Source organism: Triturus cristatus, chromosome 4_2 (genome assembly GCF_964204655.1).
Source record: "Triturus cristatus chromosome 4_2, aTriCri1.1, whole genome shotgun sequence".
Classification (NCBI taxonomy): domain Eukaryota; kingdom Metazoa; phylum Chordata; class Amphibia; order Caudata; family Salamandridae; genus Triturus; species Triturus cristatus.
Genome location: NC_140586.1, coordinates 213214279 through 213230265, shown reverse-complemented (window position 1 = coordinate 213230265; position 15987 = coordinate 213214279). Strand labels below are relative to the sequence as shown.

Below are 15987 nucleotides of genomic sequence, written 5' to 3'. Positions count from 1 at the left end.
CACTTCCTCCCCTCGATACCTGGCAAATAAACTTAAAATCTCTGGAGGCTCTAGACCCTCTTGCAATGCCGAAAAATTTCTGCTTGAGCCCCCCACCTTCAAAAAGGAAAGATCGATGACTCAATCCTTCTCAGGCAGTGCGGTCAGAATCTGGAACTCGCTTCCTCCACTACTCCATAACACCATCTCTATCCGGACTTTCAAAGCCAACCTCAAATCCCTTCTCTTCCAAAGACACTTACAGAATTAATGCATCCGTTTTCATGCCCCTCAAGGAAGTTCTTACAATGTTGTAAATATGTAATCTATGCCTGTACGTTCCGAATCCTAGTGTGCCTTTTGACTTTTGTGTGACTGCATCTACTGTTTTATTTTACTTTTTCTTCTTTCTTTTTGTATTTTGTGACTTGTAAGTATGTACATTTCATGTAACGGTCTTGGTTCTAATGTAAAGCGCTCTGACACCTTTGGGTAAAGTCTGCGCTATATAAAACTGCCTTAAATAAATAAATAAATAAATAAGAGGAAGAAGACATAGTGAGCACTTGTTCTATGGGACTGAGTTGTTGGGTATTGGTTGTACCTAGTCACTTTTTGTAGTTTTTTGTGCACATATTTCCAGGGTGTACTTTAGTTAGGACTGTCTTTAGATAGTTGTTAACTTTGAATGCTTTGAGTCAGTGCTTAATTTGAGCAGGTGGTTTCTGGTGCTCGGCACCGGCACTTTATTGTCCACTTCGGCTCTTATGACAGCCTGCCACAAGGTGGCTCTGTTTTCCTTTTTTTAGGAGTACAACAGCTGTTTAATAATTAAATGTGAATAGAAATCACTATTATCTACCACTTGGGTGGCATGTGTTAGTCATTTTAATGTATATTTAAAGACTAAATTGTCACACTTGTATGAGTGTGATGGCTAATAGTGCAAGCTGCAGTGGCCTGCTGACAAGGGCCCTGGAACTTCTTTTTTTACAAATCAAGTATTGCTTTGAGTTCAGGAAAGAGCAATTTGAGCATAATTTGAGCCCCCGGCCGTCACATAGAATTGATACGGTGTATTCCAAGATGGCCGAAGGGAGCGCTGGTCCTTTTCTGTGAATAGGACCCAGCAGCATTCTAAACTGACTGCCACTCGCGAATGCCAGGTTTATTATTTGGTTTCCATGGTTCCCGTAAATAGTAATGATAACCCGCATACATTGAGAAAAGGGGGAAAATTGCAAAATGTCTACTGTCATACGGTTTTTTAACTATTGATTTCATAAGCAGATTATGGTTTCCGATGCTTCTTGGTCTGTCTTTTGTCCGGACCCACCGCTGCTCTCCTGAAATAGCACAAAGACACCATTGTCGTCACGCGCTGTCTAAATGCGTCATGACATCTGACACCGCCCATTCTACGACTGTCGCATTTGCCGAGGGTGTGACCCTTAGTTTGTGACTAGAACCGTGCGTAAGCATTACAGCAAAATGATGACTACATTCCCCGGCATGCCACGTACTTCTGGGCTCCGAGCATGCGCATTGGAGAGGTTTGGCTGTCACAGGCACAGGTGCAGCAGCTGGGGAAGGACAGCAGGAGATCCGGATCTACCCAGGTGAGGCGGCGAGGATACCGTGGAGGGAGACATTTGAAATTTAGGAAGAAGCAATAGATCAGGTAAGGATGGGGCCCAGTAGTGGTGGACCGTACGGAGTGCACAGAGTGGGGAGAGCATAGCAACTAAAAGGGGGCCTATGGCAGGTGTGGGGGCGTGGGTACAGACTCTGGTACTGAGGGGCAGAGGGGGCGGGCAATGGCGAGAGAGTGGCCAACATGTTGGATTGCAGACGATGGTGGGTTATAAGATGCTACCAGAAGATGAGTAGCATACATGGAGGGGTGGTTGGCTGCTAGGGGGTGCAATCCGAGAGGGAATACATAAATGAAGAAGCGTGAAAAGGGCATTATTCGGGGTTGTGGCACCAGGGTGGCGGTAGAGAGTTGGGAGTAAACAGAGGGAGAGGGGGCAGTAGTCTAGGGAAAACAGGAGTCAATAGCAGAGGGGTGTTTGGGGGTGCAGGCAGGGGTAATGAGGTACGCAGGTGGTGCGGCAACAAGAGAAGAGTGGACTGAGGGGAATTCAGTTAGGGGAAGTTAGGCAACCGGGTTGGGACTGGGGTAACTGGTGCAATGGGAAAAGGGTGAGTTTCCGGTAAGAGACAGGCTAGGGGCAGTGGGGGTAAAACTGAGGGTCGAGGTGAAGGTAGAGGACAGAATGAGTGGGTGGGTTGGAGTGTGGCTCGGTGATATAGGACACATGACATGTAGGGTAATGGGACTGGAAGTGGCAGGAACGAATCGAAGAGGCGGTTGGGGGCGTCTAGATAGGAGTACGATGGAGGGCATAGGAAGGGGACATGTGTACTGTGTAGTAGGACAAAACAACAGGAGTATATAGGGTGTGCAGAAAGGTGACTTGAGAGAGATTTGAAAGAGAAGCAGAAGTGAAATGTCATTTGGCCATAGAGAGGGCGCTTCAGAAAAACGAATAGCGGGAGCATAGACAGTGATAAAGGTTTTATAGGCAGTGGATCACCTATATATGTATAAGAATGGCATAGAGAGATAACACTGGTCAGTATAAAGGTTGGGTATAGGTAAAGGGATACTGAAGAGGGTAGTAGGGCTTAGAAAGTTATAGAGTGACTTTAGAAGGGAGGCAAAGGGGATAACACCAAGTATTCTAGCGAAATGAGTCATGGAGGGAAGAGCAGGAGGATGGTTGCAGGGAGGAGGCTCTGGAGAGAAGGGCAGTGTGACATGTCAATCTTATTAAAGGAGACACGTGAGGGTAGATTGGCGGACACAACCTAAGAAAGAATTATAGGAGCATGAACCATTTGTGTCTGAAAATGTCCTGAATGCTGCATCGAAATTTGTGGGAGCTATATCGCATCATTATTTTCCAAAGCTTAGATTAGTGGAAAAAAATGCTTAGTTTTATGACTATGCAATGGAAATACACGTTTGTGCTGACGTTTATACGCGAATATGCAGAATTCTTTAAAATGTGTGCGTGTATGTGTGTGTGTATATGTATGACATCTCAAATGACATCACTGATGACATCACCTAGTAGATGTAATACGTGACGTCATCAGCAGTGGATTGCGGGCGCGCGAGTTATAGTTAGCAGAACTAACTATAACGGAGGAAATTCAATGGTTTTGTACGAGTGAAATGTCCAGCTAACTATAACAGCCCTGAAACCTATGGTTTTTTCAGTGAATATATATATATATATATATTCACTGAAAAAACCATAGGTTATAAAATATGTTGGGGACCGTTGGGGGAGCCCCAACGCCCCCACGGTCCCAGCCGACTCCCTGTGTCCTTCGGGAGCCGGCATTGCTTTTCCACATGGGGAGCTGCTGACATGCAGCTCCCCGTGTGGAAAAGCAATATGGTTTGGATTTAGAAAGAGAGAGCAGGTTTCCCTGCTCTCTCTTTCAAAATCCAAACCAAGTTTGCTATGGGAGGGCGGGAGACTCCCTCCCTCTCATAGCAAACAACAGTGTCTTGGGGGTGGGCACACCAGGACACTGCAGGAGCCGGCCCTGAGGGGTGGCGGTCCCCAGGGCCCTTGAGGGCTCCAGGAGGGGGCCACGTAGCCTCCCTCACTCAATACATAAAGCCCCCGGGGGGTGGTGGTCCCTGGGCTGGCGGTCCCCGGGGTTGGGATGACCCGCTGGGTCCCCTTTAAATTTAATAATTTTGCCCCCGGGATTTGAAAGCTCTTTTTTTTTTTACGGCAGGATCCACGCACCCTACGCACACTTTGTGGCTTTTAAAAAAAATAATAATAAGTGGGGTGACCTGGGAGTCCTTCTGGGACCCCCTAAGCAGGTCTAGAGGGTCAGGGTATTTCTACCCTGCCCCCTTTATACGTTTTGCACACTTATTCCACAGACTTCTTCAGCCTTGCTTCTACCGAGCACCAAAATGGCTGCCAAGTTCCTGGTTTCAAATGTTGACAGCCACTTGACAGCCAATTAGCATTCAGCGCGTGATCGAGAGGGTGCGCGGATCCAGCGCGACCATAGATATATATGTACTTTTTAACTGTAATTTTCTCAGGAACTACTGAACAGATTGACACCATTTAAGCAAAAGGCACGAGTCTGAACAGAGGACTACATCTTTGCCAAATTTGGTGTTATTCCGTTCAGCAGTTCGGGCTGTAGCTGCGGCTAAAGGTCCTATGGGAAATTGCATGGGGAAAACATGTTTTGGGACTCCCCTTTTTTCTCTGCCCCTGCTACACGTATCATCCCGAGACTTTCAGGATAGGAGCGGACCGGAGCTGGCCAAAAGTTTTGAAAATTTCGCGAAGATTCGTCGATCAGCGCCAAATATATTGGGAATAAAATGTTGCAGATTTCATATGGAAAATAGGTCCTAACTATAACTACCTACTGTAGGATATATATATATATATATATATATATATATATATATATATATATATATATATAATCTATATCCAGGATCCCAAAAAACGACGGTGGGCCAAACAAGGGCACAGACTCCAGTTGAAGATGCAATAAAGAGAATCTATTGTCTCTATTGTCTTAGCATGTTAGGATGACAAGTTTTGACCACAAGCTTGTGGTCTTGATTATGCTCCAGCAGAAAGGGTAGATTTACATATCCTCCCTGCGTCACAGACTCGTCATCACACTAACTCATTCACACACGCATCCATTGGTGGGGCCCATAACACCAACACTCATACGTCTCACTCCGAATCTTTGCACAGGAGGAAAGAAGCGCTGGACATGTGGGGGTACCTTATTACCTATAGGAAGAAATTCTTTACAATATATACATTATACACATCTGTATCTATAGAATCCTAACTTTAACATCAAGGCACTCCACCACTTGGTCGATGGACCAATTAGTTGGACTGGTTGATGGTGATTTAGAACCAGCTAAAACACATTAAAGCTTCGGAACCTTTGATTAATCAATACCTTATTAAAAGAATCACACTAATTTTTGTTAATCAATGTTTAGTTTATCTAATTCTCTTTCATTGGCATAATCAGCATTTAATCAAATCAGGGTTCAATGAATATTTTGCCATAAATTTGCATAACAATTATATTTACCTAAATTCAGATACCGGTGACCATTTTCCCAAATCAGTCAGCCCTGCATAAATCAAATCCCTTCTGGTGAAATCGTCCAATCAAAGTGCAGGCCAAGATCCAATAAGTCCGGGAAAAGTTCTTTTGCTTGACACGACACAGTCCAAAGGTATCACAAGGACCAGGCAATCGTGCAAGCAAATTTACTCTCCTCACCAGCAATCACCAACGGAAACTCGGAACGCACTTCTCTAACACACTAGTCTATACCCTCTTCTAAAGTTCCCCTTTTATATTAAATTCTAAGGTAATCGGCAGTATTCTCTAAGAATCGAAGTGTCCTGATTGGCTAAGCTCCTAAAATTTGAAATACTGAACTTGGTTCCCAGGTTTTTTTTGGTTCTCAGGAAATTGAATATGTCATCCAGTTCTCATGCGAAAAGTTCCGAAGTAACAACATGTAGACCTCTGGATACAGGTCTTCATTGTCCTTGTCTGTCATTCATATTAGCTGAGTTCTGGCAATCCTCCACGTTCCTATCCTTGACAAGGAACACGGTGGCCACTTTGGAGCTCGCCTGGAGATCTTCAGAGCCATCCAAGTCTGCGCAGTAGACATCGCGCTTACACGACAGTGGCCACTTCCGAACTCCATTTTGAATACTGCTGCCTAGTAGGCCCGAATGCCAACTTAAGCAAAACAAACATTAAAATATAATTATTAGCCATGCAATTAGCATTTAGTCCCCGTGTATCTTGTGTTTATCAAGGTGAAAAGTTGATTAGTAGTAACACTCCAAACAATTAATACAGGTTAGTATTTAGAATGATTAAGTAATTAGTATTTTCATGCAAAATAGAGAAGAAATACAAAATTTCGTTTTACCTGCTCCACTAATCCCCCCTTTGGTGATTTTTAATATCACCACAAATCCCACTAAATTTCAGTTAAAATTTATGGAAATGAATTCTCAGTTCTCTTACACTTTGTTACGTCACATCATTGTTTCCTCCATCTCATCCTCTCTTGTTTTCTTATACATATTTTCTTTCCATTCTTCCAATTCTAGATCTCCCATTTCTCTTTCCCTTGTTTCTTTCTCTTTTTTCTTGGCAACTTCTCATTTTATTTTGTAACTTTCTTCTTTTTATACATACACATCCTAGTCTCAAAATTAATATTAGTATTACCACACAAGTCACTGGCATTAAAATCTTACCTACAAATGAGCTACCTATTTTGATTAAGAAGCTTTTTATAGTAGAAAACCCTTTACCAATCTTTTCCCAAACACTTTCAAACTCCAGTGGAACAATTTCCTCATGTAAGTCTGTTATATTCTTAATATATTTTTTCAAATCTTGACTCTCGTCAGGAATATAAGTACAGCAATGTTGCACCTTCAGCATTCCGCAGACTCCTCCATCTTTTGCCAAAATAATATCAAGGGCAAGTCGATTTTTCATCACCGTTGCTCTCATGGCAACCATTTCGGTATTTACCAGTAAGAATCCTCCAGCAGTGCTTGTCGATAAGCGATCCACTACTGTAGAAAATGTTCTAATTTTATGCGCATTCAGAGATATTCCAACGGCTGGTATCAGTGCTCCAAAAATATCCCCCACAATTTCTGACCAACTTTCTCTCCTTCTACGTGTTAGTTGCCTACCTATCTCATGCACACAATCTTTTCCCCTTCCCACATGAAATACCTTTGGGAAGACCAGGCCTAGGTAACGTGCCATACTAATGGTCCGGCAACTGATAATAAGCTTTTTTCCCGCAGATGAAATATAATCCAGGGAATACCGGATCGTTTCCTCCTTTAAATCCCCATCCTCCCATGATTCTATATGTCGGGTATCTTTCTTTGCATCTTAATTTTCCTCTCTTCAACCATATCCAAGAAGGTCTTCTCTTCTTTTCTCAGACTTCAAGTAAGATTATTCTTAAACACGTCTTCTAAAGTTAATTCTCTAGTTTCTAAGAAATATTCACCTAAAACGTTACCAGGTTTTATCTTATTTAGTTCAGGAACTACAGGTACTTGTGAGAAAATATTATCTACATCAGAGTAATAATAGTCTAATTTCCCTGTTTTATAAAACAAACTCGCAAATACACTACATGTTATTCCATATGTCACAGGAAGGTGGAGATGGGTAACACCTTCTGACACCGATGCAGGTAACTGCATGAAAACATAACAATCTCTAACATCCATAGTCTTTACATATTCATACAATAACTTTGAAAAAACTTTATTAGAAAAATCTGTTATAGACTTATCCTTATGTAAGTCAGTTCTATCTATCAATCTAGTTGTATGAGTATCATGAACCTTCCCTAAATTAGTCTTATTCTCAATATGACTCTCTATCCTTTCGAACGTTACTCTAAACGAAATTATTAGAGCTAATATACTCCATAGAAGCATTAGTATTCCTGTACAACAATAGCACACCTTGCACCATCTTCAAAGGAACACACGTGTAGGTTTTCTACCTTCAGTGTTTGCCATTTTAGAAATGATCTGTGTCTTTTGACTTAGCCTCTTTTATTCACAACTAGCTTTTGTCTAAACCCAAGGCTCTAAGCGCCTACTTGGTTCTTTTTTGGTTATATGTCTTATCCGGTAATTCAATCTCTCCTGCAACTTCCTCTCGTCGCTTCAGTTTGGCATTTGATCGTCTTTTACCTTGTTTTCGCAGTCTTGATTCAGAATTTCCTGAACATCCGTTTCTTCTCCGATATCAGAAAAGATAACTCTCAGGATTTCCGAATCTTCTTCCTCTTCAACCACTTCCGGTACAGCTAGACTTTCTTGGCTGTCTGCTTCCTCTTGTACTTCGGAAGTGCCACATACATCCATTACGGTGACTTATACTTTTGGTTGGGTGTCTTAATTCGCTTCTCTCTCCAAGTGTGCTGGATCAAGGTTTTCTGATTTTTCTTGACTAGACACCTCATTCACTTGTTCTGCTTTAGACAACTTCACTCTTGTCAATCGATACCTCAGTCTTTTTATTTTGTTTGGCCAAATTTCCTCTTTTGCTGGCCTTTTCAACCTAGTTCCCTTCTTCCCTCGCTCGGTTTTCCAAGCTCTCTTCCTCAAGACTCGTCCCTCTTGTGCTTCTTCTTCACTTTCTTCAGATTCGGTCTTGATTTGACCTTTACCTTCTTTGGATTTTTCTTTCATGACTTCCTGTTCCCTAGCTACAATTGTCCCCCCTCGTGTTTCTTCCACGCCATCTTCCTGTTGACTTACTGTCCCTTCTTCTACCTGGATATGTGTATTCCCTACACCTGCTTTGGAGTCTTCCGCAACAGTCTAACCCTCACTCTCTGTATCTAGTTCCTCACCTTCTAGTTCTAAGCTCTCAGGTGGAATTTCTCTCGTACTTGCATGTGGGACTTCTTTATCAAGGATTTCCTTGTCAGTTTCCTCAATATTCTCCTTTACTTTTTCTTGTACTCTCACCTGTTCAGTATCTGATTCGGAGATGGTATCCAAAATTTTCAATCGTCTCCTTAATGGCAAATTCTCTTGTTCTGGAACTTGACTTGGTTCCAACTCTCCCCTTCTCGGAGCTTGTCTTATTCTGTTTTCTTCTGTTTCTGACTCAGAACTGGTATCTGACTCTCCCAAATATTCTTTCTCAGGTTTATTTACAGGACTAGGGATCCGGAGAGTATGACTCGCATGAATCCAATTCTTTACTATTTCACAGCCGTTGTCGTGGTCAGAAATCACTTGACGTGGTTTTCCCCAACATGGGACCAGACAATTTCTTCTTCTATGCACTTTGATTCTCACCCAGTCTCCTGGACTCAAATAATGAGCTGGCTTCTTTTCAAGGGTGGTTGCATCCGATCCAACCTGATGAAACACAGAATGAACGGAATCAGCCAACCCCTTGCAATAATCCAACACAAAGTCATCAGATATAGGCAGTAGTTTGTTGACAGGAATGAAAACATGTCTCATCGCTCTACCCATAACAATCTCATGGGGACTCAGTCCAGTATTCCTATCAGGAATCGATCTAATAGTCATGAGCACTAGAGGCAAGACGTCAGGCCATTTTAAACCTGTGGCCAAACATATTTTTCCCAATCTGTTTTTAATGGTGCCATTCATCTGTTCCACTAATCCAGAAGCCTCTGGACGGTAGGCACAATGCAGTTTCTGTTGTACATTCAATGCTTCACAAATCAATTTTATGATTTAATTCTCAAAATGCTTTCCTCTATCTGACTCAATCGTAACTGGGAAACCAAACCTTGGAATGAACTCTCTCAGTAGGAGTTTCGCTACTGTAACCCCATCACTCCTTCTGGTCGGGTATGCTTCCACCCAGCGTGAAAACCGACAAACAACTACTAGAACATACCTTAGCCGATTGCATGGGGACATTTCAATAAAATCAATCTGCATTCTGGTGAAAGGACCTCCCTCCCGTCCTATTGTTCCCAGACTCGCCACTGTTTTCCTTCCTGGATTGTATTGCTGACATATTAGACATCTTTGACAAAGGCTCTCAGCTACCAGCTGAAACTTGGCATTATACCATGTCCGCTTGAAAAGTCTAATCATAGCATCTCTACCCACATGTGCTTGTCCATGGTACATCTGTGCCATGGTAGAGATCATGCTATCAGGCAATACTGGTCTTCCATCCCGATAAACCCAAACTCTGTCTGCCTCTCGTGGTGCACATCCTGATTTGTATCCACTTTTTCTTTTCTTCTTCTCCTGCCTCTTCCTGTAACTGCCTCACCTCCTCCCAAGTACTCACAGTGTTAGTAAAAAGTAAGGGACATGAGTTAATTTCCTTTTCCCGATTCCTGTTGACTGAATTTTGGTTTCGCGCACAATATTGCGCTATGTCATTTGCGAATCCGTTACTCGCTGATACATAATCAGCACCCTTCGAGTGGGCTGCGCATTTTACTACCCCCAATTGCTTAGGCAGCTGTATCGCCTCAAGCAACTTGCCAACCACTTCCGTATTCCTTATAGGAGTGCCACTCGATGTCAAGAACCCTCTTTGGGACCAAATCTGCCCAAAATCAATCACAACTCCAAATCCATACTGACTATCAGTAATCACAGTGACTCTCAAATTCTTTCCCAATTTACATGCTCTTGTCAATGCAAACAATTCAGCAACCTGAGCCGATCTCACTCCTTTCAGACATGACACTTCCAAAACAGCCGCTACAGTACATACTGCGTAGGCAGCATTCAAAATTCCTTCTTCAGTTCTCAGGCATGACCCATCAACAAACATCACATAGTCACTTTCTTTCAAAGGTACATCTTTTATGTCTGGGCGCGGCTTAGTGCAAAAGTCAAGCATTTCCAGGCAATCATGTTCCACATCATCTTTCACTTCCACATTTACAGCATCAGGCAGCAATGTTGAGGGGTTCACATTGAGACACCTCACAAGGCTAACATTCATAGCACTCAAAATGACTTTCTCATATTTAGTGAGACGACTATGCATCATAAACTGAGTGCGGCTTCTTGTTAAAAGGATCGCAACGTCATGGGGTACAAACACTCTCACAGGGTATCCCATCACAATTCCTTCACTCTGTTCCAAACTCTTACAGGTAGCAGCCACTGCTTTCAAACAACCAGGCAACGCTACAGCTACAGGATCTAATACAGCTGAGAAATATGCAATTGGTCGTCTTAATTTCCCTTGTTTCTGTACTAACACAGAAAGTGCACATCCATCTCTCTCACTGCAATAGAGCTCAAACTCCTTTTCATAATCCGGTATTCCAAGTGCCGGGGCTTCACACAAGCTGTCTCTCAATTCTTCTTTGTTCAATTCAAGGGGGTCTTTCACAATACTCTTCGTCAAGCGTACCAGAGGTTTTGCAATCAGTGAAAAGTTGCTGATCCACTGACGACAGTATCCAACCATTCTAAGAAACATTCTCACTTCTCTTTGAGTCATTGGTGCTCTCATTCCCTTTATTATTCTGATCCTGTCTGCAGTCACTTTTCTCAGACCTTTCTCAATTTTATGGCCTAAATATTGTACTTTCTTTTTGCAAAATTGTAATTTCGATGGGGATACTTTAAGTCCTCCTGATTCAGTAATGCAACTGTATCTACCACACAGGCTTCTCGGGTTCTCGATGCCACCAGTAGGTCATCGATGTATTGCACTAGTACTGAACTTTCAGGCATTTTTAAATCTTCCAGGGACTTCTTTAGGATCTGATTAAATATCGATGGACTTTCTGTATACCCCTGTAGGATTCGGCACCATGCCAAGGTACGTTCGCCGAACCGCAAAAATCTGTTGGCTGTCAGGGTGCAATGGGATGGAGAGGAAAGCGTGACACAGGTCAATGACTGTGTACCATTCTGCATCATGGGGAATCTGATATAGAATCACTGAAGGGTTTGGTACAATGGGACAACAAGGTACAACAATTTTATTTACTTTTCTCAAGTCTTGTACTATCCTGAAAGTTCCGTTAGGCTTTTTCAAACCCATGATTGGTGAGTTACATGGACTACTCATTATCTCTTTCAAAATTCCCTGTTCAATCATTTTGTCTATTATAGGAGTCACTCCTGCAATTATTTCTGGTGTCAATTTATATTGGGGAATATTCGGGTAACTTATTCCTTCCTTTACAGTTATCTTCACAGGGTCTACCCTTTTCATCAATCCCATATCTTCTTCCGTGAAATCCCATACCTCGGGTTTCACTGTTTTCTTCAATTCCTGAGGCAATTCCTCTGGATTAAATACAAAAAATGCCTCAGTAACTTCGGGTTCCACATTGGCCATGGTCATTTTATACAGTACATCCTCATCGGGAGTTTCAAAAGCTATGCCATCTGGGGTACAAAAAATTCTGCAGTTCATCTTGCGCAGCAAATCCCTTCCTAACAAATTTACAGGGCTGGTATCGCAAACAACAAAGCGATGCATTTCGGTGAATTTGCCTATTTTAACTTTAACAGGCTCAGTAAGATACGTTTTTATCTGTTGATTGGAGACTTCAACTACTTGGATTGTGTAATTCGAGAGGGAAAGATTTTTGACGTCAGCTGACCTAACAGTTGAATGAGTAGCACCAGTATCTACTAGGAAAGTAATATTTTCATCATTTACCTTTCCATCCACAAAAGGGCCTGTCTGGACTACCTCTAGAGTCGCGCCAAGTACGCACTCCTCTTCCTCTCCTTGGCACCGCCAATCACTCTCTTCTGACTCACTCTCATCGCGTTGCAGCCGATACTGCGAAACAGCACTAGAGTGCGGTAGCTTTGTTACCTGTTCCTCGGTGTAGAATCTTGTCTCATTACTGTATCTCTGAGGGTTTACGCTCTGTGGAAAGGGTGGCTTTGGCACCCGACACTGTTGGGCAATAACCTGCTGCTGTCGCGGCGGTTGACAACTCACCTCATTCCCGCAGAAACTGTAGCGAGGATGAAGTCTTCGAAACCAAAGGGAATGAGATCATATCAAGACTATCCGAAAGAGGATATGAGAAGTCCACACTTAAAAACACCATGACAACAGTATCAAAGTTAGATCGCAAACAGATATTTACAACTGATGGTAAAAGAAAAAATAAGAATGACTCAGCAATAAGATTTATTACAGACTACAGCATTGGTCATCACCAAATCAGGCAAAGCCTGAAAAGACACTGGCACCTGCTACAACACACTCCAAATCTAGCTGATGAAATCAAAACCTATCCGGAGATAACCTTCAGACGTGCCCCGAACCTAAAAGACATACTGTGCAAATCAGAATTTGAGGATAAACGCAAACAAGTTACCACCTTTCTAGACAGACCGCCAGGATACCATACCTGCAAGAACTGTAGTGTCTGTAAACTGAGCCGCGACAAAACCAAAAAGATACCAATGACACAAGGAAAAGAATTCACAATAAAAGAATGGATTGATTGCAATAGCAAATTTTGCATTTATGTGATCCTTTGTCCATGCAACCTACCATACATCGGGAGTACAATCCGACCCCTACGTATCCGGATACAAGAACATTACCGTAATATCCACAAACACACATCCGGTCACCCCCTGACGGAACATTTTGCAGACAAACATCAACACAAAAAGGATTTCATCTTCTATGGACTGGAAATTGTACACCAGACCAAAAGAGGAGGAAACCGAGAACTGAGACTTCGCAGACGCGAAAGCGAGCTGATCATGAACTTCAAAACAACTGAACTAGGACTCAACAAAGATGCAGAAATGCATGTATGGCTGGGAGATGACTAATTGTATTAACTGAATGTCCACCTTTTCTGATTGTTTTTTCTCCCTAGGGTGTGAAACCATTATGATTAACATCCCTATCTTAAAACCTAGAATTTCCTCTCATTCCCCTGGAAATGTGTCTGAATAGTATTTTGTACAAAATCTACACTATATATCCAGAACCATTCCACAGTCCGACCCTTGGTATCCCCTAGAATTTCGCTTTATATTTCTACGCACCTTCTTGAATGGCCAATGATCCATTGGCCCCTTTCAACTCAACTAAATCTTTATAATTTTTCTTACTAGAAACTTTATTTGTCCTTGACTACTAACATGACATTTAAACGGCCAATCTACCTCCCCCGTCCCCTTCCCTATCCAAAATGGCGCTCCCGCACGAACCAGGCCACTTCCGGGTCCCGACCCGGATGTCCTTCCATGAGCCCCGCTATTTACGCTGCCTCCGCTAAGCGCACAAACAGAACTGAATGAAACAGAACACTCGTACCGGGCATTAGCCAAGATTTGAGGTAAGCATTGCAACGAAGCAGTTACTCCCGTCGGCTTTACCTCCTTCTTTGAACTAAGGATTTCTTTTCTCCTTTTTGATCCCCTCCCCTTAGAATCCGACTATATCTTTCTAGCACATCGTGGAAACGTCCATTTTCAGTAATACCCGCCCTGAAGAAGCCCCAGGCCTATAGGCCATGTAGGGGGCGAAACACGTGTTGGCTGTGCCACCCCTTGGTTTTTTCTCATACCCACCCCTATGTATGAGTGCAAATAAAGGACTAGCTCACGTTTAAATCAACTTGCTTTGAATTGGAATTTTTTCCTCCAAGAATCAGAATACACTAATCTTGCCTTGACAACCCATCAGAACTTTTGCTAAAACTAGGGGGATAGGGGTTTCCCCCTGTCATTGGGCAAGAACCAGTACCTCTCGACTAACGCTTATTACCTGGCGAGTAAGGGATAGGGGCCTTTCTCCCCTCTTCCGAAGAAAAACTTTACCATAAGGCCATATCCTCGAAAACCGATAAGCTTGAAATTCTGTGAATAGATACTAACAAACACCACCTACCAGGTGACATCGGAAAACTTGTAAAATACATCAAATACAGAACCCATGGCATCGTGCCAAGACCGACGAGCACAACGTTCAACAAGGATTGAGGAAACTTTCTCAACTGAACCTCTAACCAATAGGAGCACAACGTCCAAACCAAACCCTACATCAGCAAGAAATACATTTCAAAACTTGGAACGCGCAGTAAAAAGAGAAACCAGCAAATGGTGGGAAGCAGAATCTTTAAAAAAATACCTTGAAGCAGACCGAATCCCACGGGGGTTAAGAATACTAATCTTTCCCCCTTCAGACTCCACCAACCCTCAATACATGAAGAAATGGGAGGAGAACCTTAAAGAATGTTCTAATAACATGATCAGACAACTCATAGATCATGCAGAAGAGGAATACAATATAGCAAAAACTGAAGTTGACTCATTAAGCAAACACATAGAGGATTCTAACTGGGGAGAACTCATAAAGAAGAACTACGAGATCCTTAATCAAATCATTGACGAATACGAAGAGGATATCATAAAAAGAAAGAATCGTAAATTCAGGAGAGACCAACTTGACTACCAATTCGGAAGAGTGTACACTTTTGCCAAAAAGTACGACACGAAACCACAAGATACTCCAAATACGAACAATTCTGAGCAATACCCAGGAACCACTACTAGCTCTGACATCGACTCACCTGCACCGGCATCGGAAAGTGAAAATCCAAGATGCAAGGTCAATTTTTTAGAGGAAGTACTACGTTACCGACTCGGTATGAAAGCCTCAAACACCACAAATACTACAACCATGGGAGGTTCCCAACAATTTGGACGCCAACAGACACCAACAATCGGCGTAACTACGAGATCCAGAAAAAAGGAGATGGAAAGAAGAACATAATGTCCAGCAACCTAATAAAAAATCTATCCCACATCCAACTGTCCGAAAACGAAACCAGCATACTCAACAAAGGACTCTCATTCTGCCCAACTGCCCAATGGTATTTGACCAAAACACAAATAGATCTCTTCAAATTCATTCGCAAACTAAAACTCAAGGCTTTCTTTGCAGACAGGGACATAAGACAGGAAGCGCCACTCATAGCTACCACTTCGGAACTATCAATCCAAGAACTAGAAAATGTGGATTTACTAACTCACCTGAGCGAGGAAGAAAATGACTCAGATACACTGACCACAACTGCGCTGGAACTAGGAATTGAAACCAACATTTCCATAGACAGCAAATTAACCAAGAAATCTACCTTCCTACCACAACTACCGGCAGGGAACAACATAGATGCCTTTCACTTAGCAGTTACACGTGATCTGGAAAAAGAATACACTAAACACCAACGAAAATTAAAATACCTCCCACATAACACCACTCCAGAAGAGAGGAGAGCGATAAAACAACTAAAAGACAGGAAAGACCTGATTGTGAAAGAGGCTGACAAAGGAGGAAACCCGGTCACAATACACATTGATGACTACATACTAG

At 42.5% G+C, this 15987-nt stretch overlaps 1 protein-coding gene across 2 annotated transcripts in view; it reads left to right on the top strand.

The window, feature by feature from the left end:
* The first annotated feature begins 1463 nt into the window (after window positions 1-1463).
* The window catches only part of SGSM3 (small G protein signaling modulator 3), a 276018-nt gene continuing 261494 nt past the window's right edge, over window positions 1464-15987 (top strand). The window contains exon 1 of one of the 2 annotated variants that reach the window (XM_085601237.1): window positions 1464-1598. The gene's annotated coding sequence lies outside the window, so the exon portion shown is untranslated. Of the gene's footprint in view, window positions 1661-15987 lie in introns of both variants that reach the window. The other variant, XM_085601236.1, reaches the window with a different exon arrangement.